The sequence below is a fragment of the Eretmochelys imbricata genome, chromosome 7, assembly GCF_965152235.1.
Source record: "Eretmochelys imbricata isolate rEreImb1 chromosome 7, rEreImb1.hap1, whole genome shotgun sequence".
Lineage (NCBI taxonomy): Eukaryota > Metazoa > Chordata > Testudines > Cheloniidae > Eretmochelys > Eretmochelys imbricata.
The window spans coordinates 124,134,809-124,150,140 of NC_135578.1; the positions used below are offsets into that span (position 1 = coordinate 124,134,809).

General features: G+C 47.2%; 1 protein-coding gene across 3 annotated transcripts in view; it reads left to right on the forward strand.

The window, feature by feature from the left end:
* Positions 1-12,192: 12,192 nt before the first annotated feature.
* LCOR (ligand dependent nuclear receptor corepressor) overlaps positions 12,193-15,332 on the forward strand; it is a 110,735-nt gene continuing 107,595 nt past the window's right edge. The window contains exon 1 of one of the 3 annotated variants that reach the window (XM_077823344.1): positions 12,193-12,308. The gene's annotated coding sequence lies outside the window, so the exon portion shown is untranslated. Of the gene's footprint in view, positions 12,313-15,332 lie in introns of all 3 variants that reach the window. The other 2 variants (XM_077823342.1, XM_077823343.1) reach the window with 2 other exon arrangements.

The following is a 15,332-nucleotide window of genomic DNA, read 5'->3' on the forward strand; positions in this document are numbered from 1 at the left end:
CAGCTTTGGACTATCTTGAGAAATTTTGTATCACCTGCAAATTTTGCCATCTTACTGCTTACCCCCTTTTCCAGATCTTCTATGAATATGTTGTACAGCACAGATCCCAATACAGATCCTTGGAGAACCTTGCTATTTACCTCTCTCCACTGTGAAAACTGAACATTTATTCTTATCCTTATCCTTTGTTTTCTATCTTTTAACCTGTCACTGATCCATGAGAGGACCTTCCTTCTTATAACGTCTGCTTAATTTGCTTAAAAGCCTTTGGTAGGGAACCTTGTCAAAGGCTTTCTGAAGGTCCAAGTATACTATATCCACTGGATCACCCTTAGCCACATGTTTGTTGACCGTCTCAAAGAATTCTAATAGATTGTGAGGCACGATTTCCCTTTACAGAAGCTGTACGGAAGTTGACTCTTCCCCAGCATAGTATGTTCTTCTATGCGTCTGGTAATTCTGTTCTTTACTATAGTATCAACCAGTTTTCCTGGTACTAAAGTTAGGCTTTTTGGCCTGTAGTTGCCAGGATTACTACTGGAGCCTTTAAATATTGGTGTCACAATAGCTACCCTCCAGTCATCTGGTACAGAGGGTGACTTCAGCGATAAGCTACAGACCCCCATTAATTATTCTGAAATTTCATATTTGAGTTGCTTCAGAACTCTTGGGTGAATCCCATCTGGTCCTGGTGACTTATTACTGTTTAATTTATTAATTTGTTCCAAAACCTCCTCTACTGGCACCTCAGTCTGGGACATTGATGACATCTTCATCATATGGACCCACGGGAAGGAGGCCCTTGAAGAAGTCCACCTGGATTTCAACAATTTCCACCCCACCATTAACCTCAAATAAGTAATGGTCACATAAACACCACCCTATACTGGAAACCTACTGACCGCTGTACTTACCTACATGCCTCCAGCTTCCATCCAGGACACATCACACAATCTATTGTCTACAGCCAAGCCAAGCCCTAAGATACAACTAAATTTGTTCCAGTTCTTCAGACAGAGATTAACACCTATGAGATCTTTATCAAGCATTCTTAAAACTACAATACCCACCTGGGAAAGTGAGGAAACAGATTGACAGAGCGAGACGGGTACCCAGAAGTCACCTACTACAGGACATGCCCAACAAGGAAAATAACAGAACACCACTGGCTATCACATACAGCCCCCAGCTAAAACCTCTCCAGCACGTCATCAACTATCTACAACCTACCCTAGAAAACGATCCCTCACTCTCACAGACCTTGGGAGGCAGGCCAGTCCTCACTTACAGAAAGCCCCTCAACCTGAAGGAAATACTCAGTAGCAACTACACACCACAGAAACACTAACCCAGGAACCAATCCCTGTAACAAACCACGTTGCCTGCTCAGACACCTTCAGAGGACCCAACCATATCAACCACACCATCAGAGACTCATTCACCTGCACATCTACTAATGTGATATATGCCAGCAATCCCCCTCTGCCATGGACACTGGCCAAACCGGACAGTCTCTACGTAAAAGAATAAATGGACACAAATCGGACATCAGGAATGGTAACATACAAAAGCCAGTAGGAGAACACTTCAATCTTCTTGGACATTCTATAACAGATTTAAAAGTAGCCATACTTGAACAAAAAAACTTCAGAAACAGACTTCAAAGAGAAACTGCAGAACTAAAATTCATTTGCAAATCTAACATCATTAATTTGGGCTTGAATAGGGACTGGGAGTGGCTGGCTTAGAAAAGCAACTTTCCTTCTCCTGGAATTGACACCTCCTCATCAATTAGTTGGGAGTGGACTACATCCACCCTGATTGAATTGGCCCTGTCAACACTGGTTCTCCACTTGTGAGGTAACTCCCTTCTCTTCATGTGTCAGTATAATAATGCCTGCATCTTTAAGTTTCACTCCATGCATCTGAAGAAGTGGGTTTTTTACCCAAGAAAGCTTCTGCCAAATAAATCTGTTAGTCTTTAAGGTGCCACCGGACTGCTTGTTGCTTTTGTGGATACAGACTGACATGGCTACCCCCTGATACTTCTCAGCCTGGGACAGTTTCTCAGATTTGCCAACTAGAAAGAATGGCTCAAGTGTGGGAATTTCCCTCACATCATCTGCAGTGAAGACCAATGCAAATAATTCATTTAGCTTTTCTGCAATGACCTTATCTTCCTTGAGTGCTACTTTAGCACTTTAATCATCCAGTGGCCCCACTGATTAATTTGGCAGCTTCCTGCTTCTGAGGTACTTAAAAAAAATTTGCTTTAGTTTTTGTGTCTTTGGCTAGCTGTTCTTCAAATTATTTTTTTGGCCTGCCTCATTATATTTTTACACATGCCCTGCCAGAGTTTCTGTTCCTATCTCTTTTCCTCAGGAGGATCTGACTTTCCGTTTTTAAAAGGTGTCTTTTTGTCTCTAACTATGTCTTTCACTCTATTATTTAGTCACGGTGCCATTTTTTTGTTCCTCTTACTGTTTTTTTAATTTGTTTTATTTGGAGTGTACATTTAATTTGAGTCTTTATTATGGTGTTTTTAAAAAGTTTCCATTCAGCTCGCAGGCATTCACTCTTGTGACTGTTCCTTTTAATTTCTGTTTAAATAGCTTCTTTATTTTTTGCGTAGTTTCCCTTTTTGAAGTTAAATGCTACTGTGGTGGGTTTCTTTGGTTTTTCCCTCTCTACAAGGATATTAAATTTAATTACATTATGGTCGCTATTACCGAGCAATTCAGCTCTATTCACCCCTTGGACCAATCCCTGTGCCTCATTTCGAATTAAATCAAGAATTGCCTCTTCCCTTGGGGGTTCCAGGACTAGCTGCTCCAAGAAGCCATCATTAATGGTGTCTAGGAAATTTTCTCTCTCCATCCCATTTTCAGGTGACATGTACCCAGTCTATATGGGGATAGCTGAAATCCAACTAATTTCTGAATTACTATAATTATCATTATTTATTTACATTACGATACTGCCTAGGAGCCCTAAGTCCTGAACCAGACTCCATGGTGTGAGGCACTGTACAAACACAGAACAAACAGATGGTCCCTGACTCAACGATCTTACAATTCACGTGTATGACAGGAGACTAAAGATGGATACAGACAGATGGGGGGGCAGGAGGGAGTACAAGGGAACAATGAGACAGGATTGGTCAGCATGACAGGCAGTGGTCTCAGCACACCAGGGGCCTAACCAATGTCATGTTTTTTGTTGGCCTCATGGTAAAGGAGAGTTTTGAGGACAGATTTGAAGGAGGAGAATCTCATAGACAGCAGCATAGTGAGATCCAAAGGTTGGAAGCTGAAGTTAGACAAACTCAGACTAGAAATAAGGTGCAAAATTTTAATAGGGAGGGTAATTAACCATTGGAACAACTTAGCTAGGGTTGTGGTGGATTCTCCCTCTCCTGAAGTTTTCAAGTGAAGTCTAGATATCTCTTTCTAAAACTTATGCTATACATCAACCAGAAGTTATGGGTCTGATGCAGATTCCCCAATGGATGAGATTCTCTGGCCTTTGTTGTGCAAGAAGTCAGACTAGATGATCTCAAATGGAATCTTCTGGCCTTAAAATCTATGAATCTAAGGCCTTGTCCACATTAAAGTTTTTCAGTGGCATAGTCCCATCAGGGCAATTAGAGTTGGTTGAACAATTTTCTGTTGGGAAATGCATTTTCACTGTAATCAAAACATTTTTTAGGAACAGGTCAATTTCAATGAAATTTTGGACAGGAAAAAGTCAGAATGAGTCATTTCAACTTTCTTGTTTAGTTTAAATAATTTTTTTCATTTGATAAATTTTTTTGACCTTTTAATTTCAACTATAATATAAAATTAATCAAAACAAGAAAGTTGAAACATTTTTACTTTATAATGATATATTTAATATTGTAATATAAAAGTCTAAACAAAATGAATTGATATTGAAATTAAACATTTCAGTGGTGGCACAATTTTTGTTCTATGGGAAATTGTGAAATTTTGACCTTTCGGGTTGATCTGGAACAAAACCACCTTTGGAATATCCTGTGGAACGGAAATTCTGGTTTCAGACCAACTCTAGTTATATTAGTGGCTAAAACCTTAATGTAGACGAGGCCTGAGTGAAAGGAGCTAGAGAGACAGCGTATTGTGGCTGTGCTCCAACAGCCTGCATTTGCTTCTCATACAATACACAGTCTGACACACCTAGACCACCTCTCCTTGCGGGACCCTCCATAGCAGCTATTGCTCTCCAGCACTCTGCATTTGTGCAAACCCACATATAGACTGAAGGGGCAGGAGGGAGTTCTCAGGAATCTGGCAATCTACTAAAGAAACCCAAGGAAGTGTCCTTGCCTTACCATCTTCAAGTCACACCATAAGGTTCCCCTCTTCACTATCACATTCCCCAAAGAGCCAGAGCAGAAGACGATTCAGTGGAGTGGTCAAAACAGCCAAGATTCATCCTAGAGCAGGGTGAAGGATTGACTGTGCTTAGAGTGAGGTTCCAATTACAGCCAGCATAGGAGAACAAATCAACCCTCTTTTCCTCCCACCACCAAAACTGTGGATACACAAAACCAAATGCTCCAAGACAAACCTTTCCTCTCGGTGTCCCGGTACGTTCTGTATGGCCCTTCAGTTTACATTGCGTCGTCCTTGGGGCAAGAGATGGTTTCTTCTGCATTTTGCATAGTGCCCAGCAGTGGGTCTGGCAAAAGAGGTTTGTGATACATGATGCCACCAGGAGACAAGGAAGTGAATGAGGTTACTTACTAATGCAAGGATGCTTCACTTTCTGCTTGAGTCATTTCTCCCACCTTCCATATCAAGTTTTGATTCTTGTCTTCATCTTCAGGGCTCTGCATGACTCAGCTCACGTGTACATCTTTGATCTGGTTTCCTCTTGCTCCCCATTACTGCTCTCTATGCTCCACCACGACTTTTCTCCTACATGCTTCACTAGTATCCTTTCCCCATTGACCTCTAACCTCCTTGCTCCAGGTTGCTTTCAACATCTGGAATGTCCTCCCTTATATACTAAACTGCCTCCTCTCTGAATCATTGCTTGAGGCACATGAGGCTTCCATGAGAGCTTTTATCAAAAACCCAAATGTAGAACGTAGCTCTAATAAAAATACAGAAACAAACTGCTTGAAGTTTGGTCCTTCAGCCCAGGTACTAGGTAACACAGATGAGTGTTCAGTGTACTGATTTAACCAGTACACTGCTGAATTCCCTAGGTACTGGTGCCACTTACAAGTGACAGCTTAGTATGGAACCAGTTCCTCCCCATTCTGTCTCAGCAATTCTCAGATGCTGTGAATCCAACCTGATGAAAGTCCAGTATGGTCCATGCAGTACAGCCCCACTAAACTGCACCTTGTATAACCAAAACCCCCAAGGAATCAAACTGAAATATCCCCTGGGGTTCGGCTTCCCTGGACTCTTGTTCCCCAAGGCAAGGGCACAATGAAGGAAGACAAGGCTATCTGACAGCACATTGATCAGCTCCAGTGGGATCCTGTCATTTGGTGAGGAGTCAAAAGTTCCACGCTAGCTAACATCTTGGGGCCCTTTGCAAAATCCAGAGGGCAGAAAGCATGTGGAACAGGTGCACAAGGAGTGGCCTAGCCAGCAGGTGTTTTGGGTGATACCCCTTTAGCAAGAGCACGAGGTGGGCTATTGGAACAAGAAGGTTCTGTGGCAGTTGGGATACGGGAAGTCTGAGGTGGCCAGTTGGAAGCAGACAGGCTGGAGAGTGGAGATTGCAAGAAGCAGATTGGCAGGGAAGAGACTGGGAGTTGCAGATAGAACTGGGTGATTTGGGGTTGGGATTGGCAGTTTGAACTGGATGGGGAGTGACAGTTGGGACTGGCAGTTGGATGAGGGGGTGACAGTTGGGACTGGCAGTCCAATCTGGATGGGAATTGGCAGTTGTGATGAGGGGGTGACAGCTGGGACTGGCAGATGGGGTGAGGGGGTGACAGCTGGGACTGGCAGATGGGGTGAGGGGGTGACAGCTGGGACTGGCAGTCTGATCTGGACGGGGAGAGACAGTTGAGATTGGCAGTTGGGATGAGGGGGTGACAGTTGGGACTGGCAGATGGGATGCGGGGTGACAATTGGGACTGGCAGTCTGATCTGGACAGGGAGTGCCAGTTGGGATTGGCAGTTGGGATGGAGCAGGTTAGGAGCGGGAGTGGCAATGGACATGGCAGGTGGGATTGGGTGGGGTGTGACAGGTGCTGGGAATGGCCATTGGAATGGGGTGGCAGCAGCAATCGGGTGTAAGGGTTGTTGGGAATGTCAGTTGATATGGAGGGAGAAGTGACAGTTGGGAATGTCAGTTTCAATTGGGCATGCTAGGAGGGGTGACTGGAGTGGGGATTAAGAGTATGAAGGGGGTAGGCTAGGGTGGAGTGAAACAGTTTAAACTGGGCAGACTGGCATGGGGAGAGACCACTGGTTTGAACAGAGCAGGTTTGAGGGAGAGTGACGGTTGGTAAGGACTGGATTGGACAGGTTCTGCGGGGTGTCTGATGATTTTAAATGATGACCATGCAAGGGCCTAGTACCAAGTGAGGAACCAGCTGGTCATGACATTTTGGACGGTGGTGGAGGAATGAACCAAATTAGGCAGTTTGGGAGGGGCTGGTTTGACGTGGGGAGGGCAACAGAGGATGAGAAGCAGGTTGGATTTAGGCAGTGAGAGGATCAGAAAACGGCAGAGGAGGTCACTAAGAAGCAGGTAAAATGTGTGAGAATTATTCCCTCTTCCTCACTGAGTAAACTCACCTTTCTAAAAAGTGGTGATTAGTCCTGCTGCGAGGTAGTAATGCCGGTTCCTGTCTGTAGTATTCCACTTGTGGTGCAACTGCGCTTGAGGAGAGAATCCTTTGGCCAGCAGCGTCTTGTGTTCCCTGCCTCCACCATTCATGCCCTCACCTAGCCCAGGGCAGAAAGGCCAGAGCGAGGCCAACTGACCCTCAGTTCCTTCTTACTACCCGTGGCTGAAAGACACAGTGTCGAGGAGTGTTCCTGTCTCTTGCACTTACGATCTAGTTAAGGTTTTTGTATATAGCTGCCCTTAGTGTAGTTAGCTGGGTGTTAGCATCTAGGACAGGTTTTTTTATAAGTCTTAGCTGGGTGACTTTTCTACCTTGTTTCTATTTTGTTCACCGGGTATGGGGTATTCAGTCTTATGGCTGACCAGAAATCCCTTGGGTTTAAGCATTATTCATCATGTGAGGCTGTACTTCCTCTTAATGATGGATACTCATTCTCCAAGCAGTCCCTGAAAGTGACAGATGCTTGCTTAAAATGTTTCTGTAAGACAAGTCCATGAGTCCTGCTTCTGACCCAGGAAAACGAGACCAGATGAGTTCTACAAAGTCCTCTTCCAAAAGCGTTGCAGCAGGCACTATGTTTGCATCACCCTTTAGTGCTTTGAGACAATCCCCAGCTGCTGTGTCTGTAAAGCCTTTCTCCTTGTCTGACAAGGATAGGTCACAGCCCCCTTCCCTTGAGGAGCACGGATGTGGGTCTCCATTCCAAGGATGGTCTAAGACAGTAAGGGAGAGATCCCCTCTCTCTACTTTGAAAGGATAGCTCAGGGGTGATCCATGTCGCACTGGCACTCCCTGTTAGTAAAACTCCAGTACCACCTAATGTTCACTCTGACTTTGGTATGGAGTGCCCAGTACCATCACATACTCTTGTGATAATCAGTCATGGAATTTTCTGCACCTGTGCCAACATTTCTGGTGCCATCATCCACTGTCTTGAACCTCTTACTACTGGTACCAAGATTTACCACAGTGGTGGATTTAACTGGCTTAGCTCTGCCTGATTCTCTCTTTTCTTCTTCTGTGAAAATAGCTGCACTGGTAGTGTCAGCTTCCATATCGACCTTCCTAGAACAATTGTGAAGGAAAGAATTACATTCATGGAGGTAAACAGTAAAACGGATGTAATACAACATGGGTTTTCCAAAGGTAAATCATGCCAGACTAACCGGATTTCCTTCTTTGAGAAAATAACTGATTTGTTTACATAAGAGAAGCGCAGGAAATCTAATACACTTGGATATCAACAAAGCATTTGACATGGTTCCATGTGGGAAATTATGAGTTAAATTACAGAAGAGAGGAATTAGTATAAGCACTGTAAGTTGGGACCTGTAAGTTGGACAAAGACCTGGCTAAAAGGGAGAAGGCAACAGGTTCTGCTTAAAGGTGAACTATCTGACTGGAGGAAGGTTACTAATGGAGTTCCTCAAGGATCAGTCTTGGGACCAATTTATTAAATATTTTTATGAATGACCTTGGCACAAACAGTAGAAGTGTGCTAATTAAATTTGCTGACGATAGAAGGCAGGGGGCATTGTCATTACACAGAAAGATTGGAATATTAGACAGGAAGATCTGGATGATCTTGAAGACAGGAGTAACAGAAATGGGATGAAATTCAATCGCAGAAAGTGTAAAGTCAGGCACCTAGTTCTAAAAAGAAGAATTTCTGCTACAACATGGGAGCTCATCAGTTGGAAGCAACAGAGGAGAGAGACCTGGGTATGTGGGTTGATCACAGGATGAATATGAGCCGCCAGTGTGATGTAGCTGTGAAAAAGGCAAATGTGATCTTAGCATGTATTAGGCAACACATTTCCAGTAGAGAGAGAAGTATTAATGTCACTCTGTACGGGCACTGGTAAGACCTAATTTGGAATACTGTGTACATTTCTGGTACATGTTCAAGAAAGATTAATTCAAGATGGAACAGGTGCAGAGAAAGCTACTAGGATGTTCAGGGGAATGGAGGGCCTATCTTATGAAAGGAGACTGGAAGAGTTTGGTGTATTTAGCCTAGCAAAAAGGTGGTTGAGAGGGGAGATGATTGCTCTCTACATTGTGGGGAAAGCTCCAGGGAGCCTGAAGAACTATTTAAGCTAAAGCAGGGGTTCTCAAACTGGGGGTTGAGACCCCTCAAGGGGTCACGAGTTGTCAGCCTCTACCCCAAACCCTGCTAAGCCTCCAGCATTTATAATGGTGTTAAATATATAAAAAAGTATTTTTAATTTATAAGGGTGTCGCACTCAGAGGCTAACTATGTGAAAGGGGTCACCAGTACAAAAGTTTGAGAACCACTGAGCTGAAGGGTAATGTTGGCATGAGATCAAATCAGTACAAACTGGCCATGAACAAATTCAGGCTAGAAATCAGAAGATTTCCAATCATCAGAGGGGGGAGGTTCTAGAACCGCCTTTTAAGAGGAGGTTCTAGAACTAAATTAGTTTTAAGACAGAAGTGGACAAATTTATGAGTGAAATTGTATGACAGGGTTGTTTGTGATGGTAGAGGGCAAGGCGCACCAGTCCTGGGGCTCATTTGGTTTATGTCTTGTGTTCCTAAAAGATGATACTTCAAGGCTTCAGCCAGCCACCTGCAGGGGTCAGGAAGGGATTCCCCTCCATCCCACTGTATTGTTTGTTTGTTTGTTTGTATCTGCTTCCTCTGAAACAGCAGAGATGGCCAGAGCTGGGGCACTGGATAGGGAGGGCAGTTGCTCTGAGGTGGTGCTGAGCATTCTCTCTCTCAGATGCTTGGCTGGCTGGTTCTTGCTCACAGGCTCAGGATCTGACTGATGTGGAGTCAGGAAGGCATTTTCCCCAAGGTGAGATTGGCAGTGACTTTGGGGTTTTTTCACCTTCCTCTACAGAGTGGGGTGCTGGCGACTTGCCATGATTATCTGGATACCACTTAATTACTTCCCTGCCATTGCAGGTGTCTTGAGCACTGGTGCACCTTGGTCCCTCCTCTTCTCTCTCTGTGGCAAATAACTGTTTCTCATAGCTGCAAGCTGTAATTTTTGGTCTATTTTCAGTTGTTGGGTTTAGGATATGGGTTTTGGGTTATGTGGGTGGCCTATGAGATGCAGGAGGTTCCTTCAAGTCCTAATCTCTATGACTCAGCACTGATCAGGGTTCCATAATTCCAGAGCCCTCAGATTCCCAGCAGATAATTTCCCGCACCCTCCAGGAGGAAGACGTTTCATACTTCCTCTGCCTCAGATCATAGTGCAGGGGACTCTCTCACATGCTATCCTAGATCACAACACTATGACCCCTATTTCTCAGATAGGGATTCCAGACATAGGAGTCATAGTAAGCATAAGGACTTCAGACAGGACCCCTTGGTTTGGAACCACACGCCCTGGCCACCTGCTAATTATCTGTATAGTTCCCACTCATGGCCACACTGGTTACCATGGAAAGTACAACATGCTAGGAAACCTGGCTCCCCTGTGCCATCTAGAGTTAGTTTAGTACCACAGGAGTTTATTAGGCCCCACTTTAAATATCCCCATGCAACAACTTTGCACCTATTTCCACTAATACAAGATCTTCTCCCTCCCTGGGACCTAAACACTGTCCTCAAGGGGTTAATTGGTCCCTTAAGACATCTTTTCTAGTAGCAATCACTTCAGCCCGTAGGGTACAGGCCTTTATAGTGCAACCTCCATACACCACTTTTCATAAGGATAAGGTCACACACTTGGACCATGTCATACATTTCTACCAAAAGTTGTTTGAAATTTTCATGTACATTCTACGCGGAGCAGTATATTCCCCTAAACTGCATTCCTCCACAGGGGAGGCTGCACTCCATGCTTTAGACATCTTTAGGGCCCTGACCTACGTGCATGAAACAAAGCCATTTAGTCCCCTCAAGGCTCTTCATTGCTTTTGGTGAAGAATCCAAAGATCAAGGGATTTCAACCCAAAGATTATCTAAGTGGGACTCAGACTGCATTAAATTTTGCTACAGAATAGCTAGTCAGCGATTACTTGTCAGGTTAGGGCTCATTCCACCAGGGTGTAGGCAGCTTCCACACCTTCTTTCAGAAGTGTCCCTACAATTGACGCGTAGAAGGCAGTTGAATGGAACACCTCTCATAGTTTTACTAGATGTTATTTGGTAGTAGAGGCATCTCAGTCTGATGCCAGGTTTGGCAGGGCTGTGCTGCAGTCTATTTAGTTAGATTCCTAGCACCTGCCTCCTTTTGTCAGGTTACTGCTTTGGAGTTACCCGAAGTGAAAACACACGGAGGAGCACTCAAGGAAGGAGGAAATTACTTACCTGTACAGTAAGTGGAGTTCTTCAAGACATGTTGTCTAACTGTATTCCACGCCCCACCCTCCTTCCCTGCTCCTGCGGAATGTAACGCTAGCTGGACTCTACCCTAGCACAGGAACGGAGAGTGGGTCGACCTTGTTCCCCACTTTATGTCCTCAGCTGGGGGTGGGGAAGGGGGGCATGCAGAGCACCAAGGGCTACTGCTGGCCAAAACACTCGGACCTCGCGCGCGTGGGGTAGGCCCCGCCTACGCTGCCGGCAGCGCTGAGCCCGCCGTCGCGGGGGTGTTTCCAGGGCTGGCCGTGGCGGCGTGGACAGCGCTGGTCGCTTCCCCCCTGGCGGAGGTGGTTTCTTACAGCGCTGGGAGAGCGCCCACACCGCTAAGAACTCAGCTTCTGCACCGGAAAGTCCCTTCTCCTTCTGGGGCATTGAAGGAGCGGAGTCTGAGCAGGGGTAGCCCGCAGCCCGCCTCCCCCCGGCGGGGTGCATTCACGAAGGGTGGCGGTGCAGAGGGCTCCTCGCGCCCGACGTTCTCCTTTCGGAGCCGCTGGCCCTGGGGCGTGATGATGGGAGCTGGCGGGGGGCTTGGCGCAGCGGCCCATCGCTGCTCGCCGCTCCGCCCGGACGGCGGACGTGAAGCCGTGTGGACGCCTGTCACCGTGGCTCCTGGTCTGCTGGCCCAGTGCTGCGCTCCGCGGTGACCCTGCCCGCCCCTAGCTGTAGCTGGAGGCAGCTCCCCGCTGTCCTCGAGGGCGGCCCGCGCCAGCCTGCTGCTCGCCCGGCTGCGGGGCTCAGCGCTGCACGTGCCCAGCGGGGCGCGGGGCGCCCCAGGGCCTGGCAGGGGCCCAGCTCCTGCAGGCGGGGCGGGGCAGGGCGCCGCGCTCCGTCTCCATGGCAGCGCGGGCCGCGGGGGCGCGCGGGAGCACGTGGCCTCCCATCCCTCGGCCTCCGGGGCCCCCTTCCCCCCGCTCAGGCCGGGCGCGAGGGGGCGCGGCGCGAGGCGGCCGCCGGGACGCCGCGCTGCGTGGCGCGATGACGTCCCCAGCCGCGGCCGTGGGCGTGCCGGTGCGGGGCCCTCCCCCAGAAGATGGCGAGTCCGTGCGGGCGGCAGGAATGCTCCATTGAGAGGCGCGGCTTCCGCCACCAGCTCGACTCGTGGCGACACAAGCTCATTCACTGTGTAGGTGAGGGCTGGCGCGGGGAGGGGGAGCAGCCCGCCGCTTCCCCCGCCGCGGCGGCGCCCCTTCCCCTCCCCCACCGCTAGGAGCCACCGCGCGCCCCTCCCCCCGCGGCCTCTCCCGCCCGCCCGGATTAGCTCCGTGCGCCGCCCGCCCCTCCTTCACGCGGGGCCGGTCCGGCCTGGGGCCTCCTCCCTGGGCCGTCGGCGCAGCCTGCGCCCGGGGGATCGGCCCTCCCGGGGGCGCGGCCTCTCTGCTCCTCAGCCCCCGCCGCCATCGGCGTGTGCGGGGGGGACCTTCACCCCGGGGTCCGCAGGCCCGTCCCGTGTTCAGGCCGGGACCTCCGAAGCCGCCGTTCCCCGGAGCCCTTTGTCGAGGAGGGGCCGGTGGGGCGAGGCCTGGGGCGCCGCTCAGCGCTGGAGCTAACGCCCCCACGGGGTTCCGGCCGCAGGCAGGCGAAGCCCTTTAGCTGCCGTTCCTCCCTCCCCGCGGGTCCTCCCGTTCAGCCCGAAACTCACTCGCTCGCGCTCACGTGTTCCCTCGGGATTGATTAACCCCCCTCGAGAAGAGCTGGAGCGGGGTCCTTACCTCGGCTACCCCGCTCCTCCCTCCGATCGGCTGGCGCACGGGACCGGGACACTTCCATTTGTGTTACGGTCCCCTGGGGTGTGAGGCTCCCGTGCCCCCCCTGCGGACCGCACCCAGTGTTTGGGGGGCAGCTGAAGGCTGAAATGTGTTTCTTTTGGCATGGAGAAAAAAACCCTCCTAATGTGTGTTGCTCTTGGAGCTTGTAAAACCTTGGTCTTGAACTTGATTGCCATCTTAGCCTGAATTGTAGTGAGTTCCTTCTAAGTTCGGTGGGAAAAAATCATGACTTGTTTGCAAGAAATGGAGGATCCATTGAATTAAAAATAGGAGGAACTTTCAGTTTTGCTGAATCTGAAGACTAGCTCTGTCCTAGAAGAAACAGCTCTTCTGTCATTTTTCAGTTCGTCTTCAGTCTGCTTTGATTCTGCTACCTTATTCATTCAGATCATATTGCTTCCCTTGCTTAATATAAAAGACTGGTCAGTAGATACAGTGTCTGGTGTACGTGAAGCTCAGTGTTAGACACTTGCACAAGGGACCCATTTGAAAGGTAGAGTGCAAATGACTTCAGAATTAACACTAGAGCCCTGCAACTGTGTGTCTGAAGCAGAATCCTTGTCTAGTTTGCCTGTCTATCCTTGCGTCATAATGCTAGTCCTGTTTCATGCTGGTTTTGATTAAATTCTTGACGTTTAAGTGTCAATTGTATCTTATGTAGTGATAGTGACTTTAGCATATTGTAAACTACATCTGTTATAACAAAATGTTTTAATTTTTATTCTGAATTTAGCCCCTTTATTCATCGTGACTTGAATTCAAAGACAAAAGTACCAACAAAAACAAACCTTTCCCTCTGTCATTATGTGAAAGAAGGACACCTTGTGGAGAGAAGGAATGGAGTGAGTTTAAGGTTATTGTAAAGTCATTGGTTGGACCCAATACTCTGACTCTTCATAGTCCTCATAAAAGTTAAAGGGACTTATAATTTTGCCTGTAAACATTCTTATTACATAGTGCTTATGTAACAGTCACATTGGGACTGCGACAAGGAATGGATCACTTGATGATTCCCTGTTCTGTTCATTCCCTCTGGGCACCTGGCGTTGGCCACTGTCAGAAGACAGGACACTGGGCTATGGACCTTTAGTCCGGCCCAGTATGGCTGTTCTTATGTTCATATTTAATTATTTTCTAAAAAAATCAGTCTAGTAGTTCCTCTTCATTTTGTGGGTAACCTTCAGAGAAGGAAAAGTGCAGTCTTCGTTTTTCAGTTAGAGATGGTCTTTCATAATACAGATACTAACAGCAGAAAGTGCAAGAACCAAGAAGTTAAGTTTATATCCATCCAGGAAGCTCAGACAGATAGGGAAGCAAGCAGATTTCAGGGGGATATAAATTATGGATCTCCAGGTCATCCTTAAGAAATTCTGCAGCCTGGTCCATGAACTGATATTTTTATTCTTGTTTAATATAATCTCCCAGATTTTCTAAAGACAGCCCATCCTTTTTATTCTTCCAACATGTCAATCTGTCCATAATATGTCCGTGATGGTTCTGTATATGTAATCTGTAGTGAAACTTTCAGATTCACTTTAGTTCCTACTGAACAGAGTTAAATGTATTTTATTGTGAGGTAGCTCAGCATCCTAGTTCAGGTTTCAGAGTAGCAGCCGTGTTAGTCTGTATTTGCAAAAAGAACAGGAGGACTTGTGGCACCTTAGAGACTAACCAATTTATTTGAGCATAAGCTTTTGTGAGCTACAGCCCACTTCATCGGATGCATTCATTCATCCTAGTTCAGTATCTGAGCTTTGAAACACCATTGTGGGTTACACTAAAAATCCTAACAAAGCTGTTCGGTATATACCTGCTCACCAACTCCAGGTGTGAGTGTATTTTATATAAATACATTTTTCAGGGTTTGAGAATATACCGGATCCTATTAACGATAGGCCAGTACAAATGATTAAATTGGGTAGGCACATGGAGGTTCAAGGTTAATTAGCTGCTGACATACTCGCCTCTACTCCTAACTACTGGAATAGAGGGATTTTTAGATTTCTACCAGGATGATGTCTCTAGATCCTGCTTAGGAGCTTTCTTTTGGATCAGTCTCTGGATAATAGATGTCTGGCATTTGATGACTACCTTGCTGAGGTTCTATGGCCTGTGTTATACTGGTCAGACTTTATCATCATAGTGGTCCCTTTTGGCCTCAGAATCTGACCCACCTCTTGTCTCCTTCAACTGTATGTATTTCGCCTTCTCCCTTTGCCTCAAACCTGCTTGGCTTCTGGGGGTCCACTAAACTGTTCCTTCCTGGCTGCACTGTTTATGAGGGAGAGGGGTGCTGTCCTCTCCTTAGCTTCAATTTTTTGGATGATCCTTGAATCGCTTCAGTGGTGCTCTCTGGTGCTTCTCAGCGCTTTCCTTAACAG